General features: G+C 45.0%; 1 protein-coding gene across 8 annotated transcripts in view; it reads right to left on the reverse strand.

Moving 5' to 3' along the window:
• Positions 1-5,923, reverse strand: part of tnrc6c2 (trinucleotide repeat containing adaptor 6C2) — a 32,781-nt gene extending 26,858 nt beyond the window's left edge. For 7 of the 8 annotated variants that reach the window (XM_081710663.1, XM_081710662.1, XM_081710661.1 and 4 more), the window contains exon 1: positions 5,104-5,923. The gene's annotated coding sequence lies outside the window, so the exon portion shown is untranslated. The remainder of the gene's footprint in view (positions 1-5,103) is intronic. The other variant, XM_081710664.1, reaches the window with a different exon arrangement.
• Positions 5,924-7,338: the final 1,415 nt, after the last annotated feature.

Consider the following 7,338-nt stretch of genomic DNA (forward strand, 5'->3'; position numbering starts at 1 on the left):
GTGTGTGCGCGCGTGCGTTGGGGGATGATCTGTGAGTATGGCTGCATCACGCTTGGGGAAAGTAATCTGGAGAGCGAACACAAAGTGGAGTGCTGGAGTCAGCACATTTGGGCAACAAGGCACAGGGAAATTAAGGAAACAAAAGAGCACAGCAGAAGCCTGCAAGCAGAAAGAATTAACGCACACGCAAAACAGGACCGAGGTACGAGGCCTGAGGTGGGAGCCCTGGAGACCAGCTCAGCTCAAGTGCACCACCATGCTCGCCAGTGGTAGGAGGGAGTGGAGACCCGGGATGAAATGGGTGTGCAAGGTGAGGGGTGGGGGTGTGCTGGCCAGGTGACAGCACTGTGAGGACCACGAGGGCTGAACAAGGGGGCTGTGTTCAGGTGGGGGTGGGGGTGTTCCCAAAAACAGCACAGAGTTCAGTCAGTAAAAAAGTATACAGAGCTGACAAGAAGAGGTTCCCATAGAACCTGTCGGAGCAGATAGCCAGAGCTTCCCAGAGACAGAGATTGTGATAGCACCAGTTGGAGTGGGCAGACAGAGCTCCCCACCAAACAGTAAAGAGATGATAAGAGCTTCCTCCCACAACCACACAGAGCTGTCTTAGTGCTCCATTAAAAGAAAATATGGTGTCATATATGGCAGTGGCATCTCTGCCATCATGAATTATAGAAGAAATACCTCGCTGCTCTACAGGCGGTCTGAGCTAAGAGCCTTGGAGAATGAAGCACAAAAACGAAGGTACACCTTGATTTGATTTATACATATGAAAAAACTGAATTCAGACTGCTCTTCAAAAGGGGCGATATCAGCACTATTAGACCTAAATCACAGACAGCTGCTTTACTTAAGCCTTCTGAGGTGAAACAATCAGGCAGGCTACACAAACACACAGATCAGAAGAGCAAAGTCGAGAACACCTCCTCAAGGGTGACTCTCCCATACTGCAAAACACAAACACACACTTCGAAGGACTGATCTAATCCACCAGTCTCCCTTGCAGCTAAAGTGGAGAGCTGAACACTGATGTGCGAGTTACATTTAGCATTGAGTTCTAGCCTCGCTGCTTAAATTACACCGCCGATTCACTCATTTAGCTCTGCATGGCGCAACAAATCCAACATCAAGAGTCCTTGATTCATTTATTTTAAAACGCATTAGGAGTGACCTCTGGCTGACGCACTTCACTGAACACCATGAGGGCTTCCATACACTCTCGCCATGAGGAGAGACTGTCACCTTGATGACTGTGCTATGCTACCCCAGCCGGTGAAGCAGGCCCCAGATGTTAATGGCCCAGATACTGTTAATGGCTCAGAGACTGTAAAAACAACCACCAAGACGTGTGGACTGCCATATGCTACCTTCTCTGCATGAGAGTGTAAGAAATGAAAGGAGAAGTCAGGCTTGCTCATATTCAGACTTTCTTCTGTGAAAACCTATTAACCACAAGTGCTTTCACAAAAGGAAGCCAGATAGCATTGCTATGAATACACAAATAAATAAATAAACAAACAAAAAGATGAATTAAAAAACCCACACACCCAGAAGGGTTTAAGACAATTTGAACACAATGATTTTTTCTGCACTCGTATCTAAATGACTGCTTTAAGATGTTACCTGTTCTTTGAAAAATATATCCTGCTTTTGGTTAAAGAAATCTGTCAATTAAACAAACAAATACACCCCCCCCCCCCCCACACACACACACACACACGTGTGTGAGTGCCTATCCCAAGAGCCCTGACTGTCTCGTTAAGAAACAGATTAAAGCCATTGAAAAGGCGCTGGTGAAATCTCCCAAAGGAGCAGATATGTTTATAGTTGGAGGCAAGACTAGTCATAACATTCTGGGGGAGATATAACTTCCCAAGATGAGGAACATGAAACTTGCATAGCAACAGGAGGAAACAAATACGGACTGATGTCCAACTTCACTTTTGCTCCCACCTGGGTGGTAGGTAGAGCTCTACTGCTTGACCATTAGAAGACAAAGGGAAAGAGTAGGGGCTAGCAAGGTTCATGACCTAGTTCAAGGACAACTCCCTGAGCTAGGGTCAACACACAGCCTCTCACTACACCGTCCCTCCACACACGAAAGTGCAGATTTCAGTCGCTTACATCAGTGTTTCTGATTCAACACTGAACTAAACAGTTAGCGATGAGCTAATAACGGAAACCTGTGTAGGTTCTGCACTTGGAGGAAGGAAAGCCATAAATTAGTCACTTTCATTTGGCAGTAGAGAGGAATGATTCGTATTCAGATTAAAAGATCTGTGCTAAACACTGGCTAGACCAGGAGCACTTAGCAGTCCTCTAATGCGTCTTTAATAATGCACCTATTTTTATACTGTAAACTCACAAGTCACTTTGAAAAAAGTTACTGCTTAAATTCTAGTGTGGCCATACCGAGTTAACACAATGGTAAAATGTCAGGTGATTTGTTTTTAGGCACTGCCTCCTTAAAGTTACAGTAACTTGTGGAAGCCTGATCTTGAGCTAGCCCATTGGAACCGTATAAAAAAAAAAAAAAACCCACATTAGTCCAAGTGCTAAAATAAAGGTTTTCCAATAGGGAATTCCTATTATTCACACAACTTAAATCAACATTCCAATGGAAAAAAGTCAAGAGCATTACATGCTAATGGGTTTGGTTACTTTGGGCATTTTTCCCCCCCTTCACTGAACATGTCAACTTTTCTATGTGTATAACAAATTTTTAAAAATAATAAAATAAAAAAATTAAAATCCAGTCTACTTTGGGTTTTTATCCTTTTCAGAGTGGTAATAGTCTATTATTTTTCCAAATGTCCAAAAACTCTGGAACTCTGAATGATGCTATAGATCTGGCCCATTCTCTGCCCGTCTTATGATGAGCCGATTCCAGCTGGGATGAGACCAGAAGAGCCGGCCTCTGAAGATCAGGCCAGAGAGAACATAGTGTCCCAGTGTCATTACCGCAGCTCACATGCATGGGAATGCAGCTCTACCAAGTTAAAGAAAGCCCCTCTCTTATCCACCCCCACCCCCATATACCCCAAGCTCTACTACAGGGGAAAAAAAAAAAAAGAAAAGAAAAAGATCCTCCCATGACTGGCCGACCACCTGCTCTGGAGCAGTCCGAGTTTAAGAAGGTTTTGTCAGCTTCTGCCCGCCGTCTAGAGCACCCAGTCAGGCGTGACACGCACGACTGAATCACTTAGCCAAGTGACAGAAGCTTTCTTAGCCTTTTCATCTGGCTGAATGCAGCCCTAATGTCCTCTGCCCTGAGCATGACCCCAAGGCTTGCTTTCGTTGGGAGGATGTGTGTGTGTGTGTGTGTGTGGGGGGGGTGTTGGGGTTGTTGCGGAATGGGACAGGGGTGCCCTTACCCTGGGAGAGGGGCCCTAACCCTGAAAGAAAGGGGGCCCAGGGCTGGCAGCTGGACCTCACGAGACAGGAGAGTGGCTGGAGCTGGCGTGATTTACAACAAGAGCTGAGAATCAGGCCCATATGAGCACTCAGGGAGCAAAGGCATTAGGCATTCTCAGCCATGTCCCCATCCATTTAATCTCATTTCATCAACCCCAATGGAGTGTGACGGCCAGGAGAAGGAAAACAGATCAAAGGAAGAAATTACACTCTTTCGTTTAGACCGTGATGGAGACACCAAACACACACACACGCACGCGTACATGCACCAAATACGGGAGGACGGCTTGAAAGCAGAATGCAGCAATGAAAGATGACAGTTCAATCAGAAGCCCAAAACTGAACCGAACAGAGGAGTATCAAGGGGAGGAACAGCAAAATCAGTGGCGTTTCCATTCCAAAAAAAGAGTCTTGAAAAGGGAAAGGCCTGGAGATAGAGCAGGTGGTGGTCTAAAGTCAACGAACAATATTCCTATGGCATTCACTAAGAAAAAGCAAACACAGGTATTTTACCCAAAGCTGCTCAATAACAGAACACTAGAAAATTTACACGGAACATTAGGAATACTAGGAAATTTAGGTAATAAAGTGCAACATGAGGAATAGCCAGTCACAGATTTGTGAGGGGACTTGCATTTCCAAATGAGAAGCAGGCACCGCTGCAAGACCACGAGTTGGTGAACGGCACTGAAACGAGCTCAGAGTGATGAGGAGCTCCCAAATAGGCATTTAACTTTTACATTTTCTGGTGAATATACTTTTGAGTCCAGCAAGTACTGAGATTTAACAGTTTCCCCCCCAAAACCGTTCACTACATATAAACGAAATCCTTTATCGAACAACTCACCTTCATGCAAAACAAGACCGCACATCGTGAAATTGAAACCATTAGCCCTGCCCAAAGGAAGAGCCGCCAAGAAAAAACCAAGCAAATATGCAACATGAACGTTTTATCGCTTCGCCAAGTGTTACTGAATCTACGAATACTGTACGACGTTATGGCGCAAAGTGTCTTCATTAGTTTACATATGATTCTTTTAACCGGTCTAGTATAGAGGCGATTAAAACCCCGTCTGCTTGCTCGGCTACATGTCACCTTTTCATCATACCGTTAGCCCATGCTTCAGAAATGTTCTGCAAAACATCAGGAGCCGTGGCACATGAACTGGGAGTAATGAAGAACCATGTCTGATGGCGTGTGCGCTCGCATTTTTCGAGCGCCGAGTTTCATTTCGGAGAAACAGAGAACGCACTGCGGCCAAAGATTCACCCCAGAACTCAAACCCGCAACGTGACTAAAAGCATTTCATAATGGCGTAACTACCAATGTCAACTTTTTGGACGCATTTGCGCAATTCAACATATTGTCTTTGCAGAGCAACAAAGGACAGATGACAACTATGCATCACTGCCAATAACGTTACAATACAACACATGCATTTAATACATAAGCTACAGACGTAGCTGGGTGGTCTCGCCAGGTAGGTACTAGAGTAAAGGACAAAACCAGCGGGGAACAGCTGTAGCGTTCGTATGACCATCTGGAGTTAGAGGACCAAAACAACACTGCAACTGACAACTGCAGAGAAAATGTCTAAAGCGTATTACATGAAGCGAACTAACCTAACAGTAGTTAGCAAGGTAGCGAGCTACGCATTTAGAAAGGGGAGGTTAAGTATCCCAGCTTACCTTTGTAGTTACAACTTGGGCTTTGGCAGCGCTTGAACAATCGTTGCATGGCGAAAAGTGACGCAGAAAGGCAATTTTCACGCGCCTCTTCACCCACTAAAAGGTACCCGTAACGCCACTGGCAGATCCGAGGGGCTGGCTGGTCTGACTGGGACCTGAGCGCGGAGAAGCTCAACTTCAAGTGTCCAGCGTGTCAACAGAAAAATGGGCAAGAAAACCCACCACGCACAAAACAACTAGGTCAGGTGTGTTGGGAGTCGAGACAGCCCGACGTCAGGGAGTCTGGATGGAAACTCTTAACACTCACTAATAGCCAAACAGTCGCACGCCTCCCTACTGCATTTAGTAAAAGATCAGAAAACACGAACGATCTCACTAGACACTACCAAATACTGTTACTCCCTTACAAGAGGAAAAACATTTATATCGACGTAAATATGCAATTATTCAAGTACAGTGGCATAGGTTGGTCTTCAACTATTATGATGTTATATCTACGGTGCAAAATAAAGAAATGGGGAGGTATGAAGCGCCTCTGTCGTGATATGTAGGCTTCGTAAGCCCGGTGATGCTAACGCGCTATCTAGCGAGCTAGCTCAATAAAGTGCAGAGAAGTCCGCTCTCTGGCGTACAAGTTGGCGTGTGATTTCGCTAACACGACCAACAGTTATGCGACACTTTCGGAACATGTCAACATCCGAAAATGTTTTTGTTTTTTTTTTAAAAAAAAGACAACCAAAAATCTCAAAATATCCAGCCGTAAAACACAGAGCGTCCAGAGGAAGCGTTACTAACATTTCTACATCAGACCAGCGCATCCTCCGCAGCCATTTTGTTTTAGCGTCTTGTACCCGACCAGAAGGAGGCGGGAAAGTCGCTGTCCACGTGACGCGCCGTGACCAAATAAGGAGGAGTGCTTTCCCCTCGAGCTCAGCCCGTGACGCGGCTGACACCGTCCCGTGTCGAGCTAGCGTGCTGGATATTTATGCGCCCTATGACACTGAGTATGTAAACATATCGGCGTTTTTAATTTTAAGCGTTTACATAAAAATACCAGGGCAGCGCACTGAGTGTAGATTACGTTTCTATCGTGGAATCACAGTAAAGCAGCTTTTTAAAAAAAATTATTCATTTATTTTTTTATAAAGACGTTGACAGTGAAATGGCAGGGTTTTTAAATACACTGTCACTCCTCGTGACTCCACAGACAGTGAAAAATAAGATAAATGAACATCTTAAATGATATTAAGCAAAACGCACCACAAAGCATTGCTCCAGCAGGAACCACAATAGGCTACAGGGTCATTTTCCAGTCACCTGCACCGTGGTGTCTGCTGCGGCAAGATGCATGAAAGCGCGTTTAGCAGCGCATTGATTATGAATTTAGATCTGCTTCTCCGGTCTGTCTGTTGTGCTCCGGAATGATCTAAATGCAGACGGTGACCGCTGTCTCCACACAAACTGACATTTCCAGAGGCATTGCTTGATATAAGAAAAATGACTTGGGCAATTATATCGACCACAAGAACCCCAAACAGGACCCAGCCATGACGCAGAGGCTGCTGTATTTAGATAACAGAAGATTACACTTGTCTGGCTTGCTCAACATACAATGAAAAGACAACAATGCACTATGTATTTAAAACACACCGTATTTGATATTGAGCCCACAGAAACTGTATAAACAATAAAAAATCTATCATAAAACTAACAACCTTTAAAGCTTCAGCAGAGTGGGTTTATAATGGCTTGTTGCATTAGACTCCTGTACTGCGAGTGTTTATAGTGTACTGATATGATAGGGCAGTGGGAGTATATTTACTCCAGCACTGTGACAGCTAATCAATGGCACTGTGGAAGAAGCCCTAATAAACATCTAAGCCAAACAGACAGACAGCTGCAGTGATACATCCTGGACCTTGGCCTGACCTTGGTCTGACCCCAATACAGGACATGGAATACAACGAATAAACAAAAGTTGGGGGGGGGGGGGGACACTGGGGAGAGGCAGGGAGAAATTGAGTGAGTGAAGGGAACAGAAAGACAGAGAGAAAACGGACAAATTGAAGATGTGCTACAGTACTGATTCTCAGAGCAGCAATTATTGAAGCTGTTTTGACCAGAAAAAGGGAGAGAGAAAGAGACAGAGACAGAAAAAGACAGAGTGAGGGCAAGGGAAAGTAGCAGGGGATGGGAGAATGATATAGCAGGGGTTTCTAGGCTGCTCTAATTTCC

Source organism: Electrophorus electricus, chromosome 3 (genome assembly GCF_041902795.1).
Source record: "Electrophorus electricus isolate QZ-2024a chromosome 3, ASM4190279v1, whole genome shotgun sequence".
In the NCBI taxonomy this organism is placed as follows: Eukaryota; Metazoa; Chordata; class Actinopteri; order Gymnotiformes; family Gymnotidae; genus Electrophorus; species Electrophorus electricus.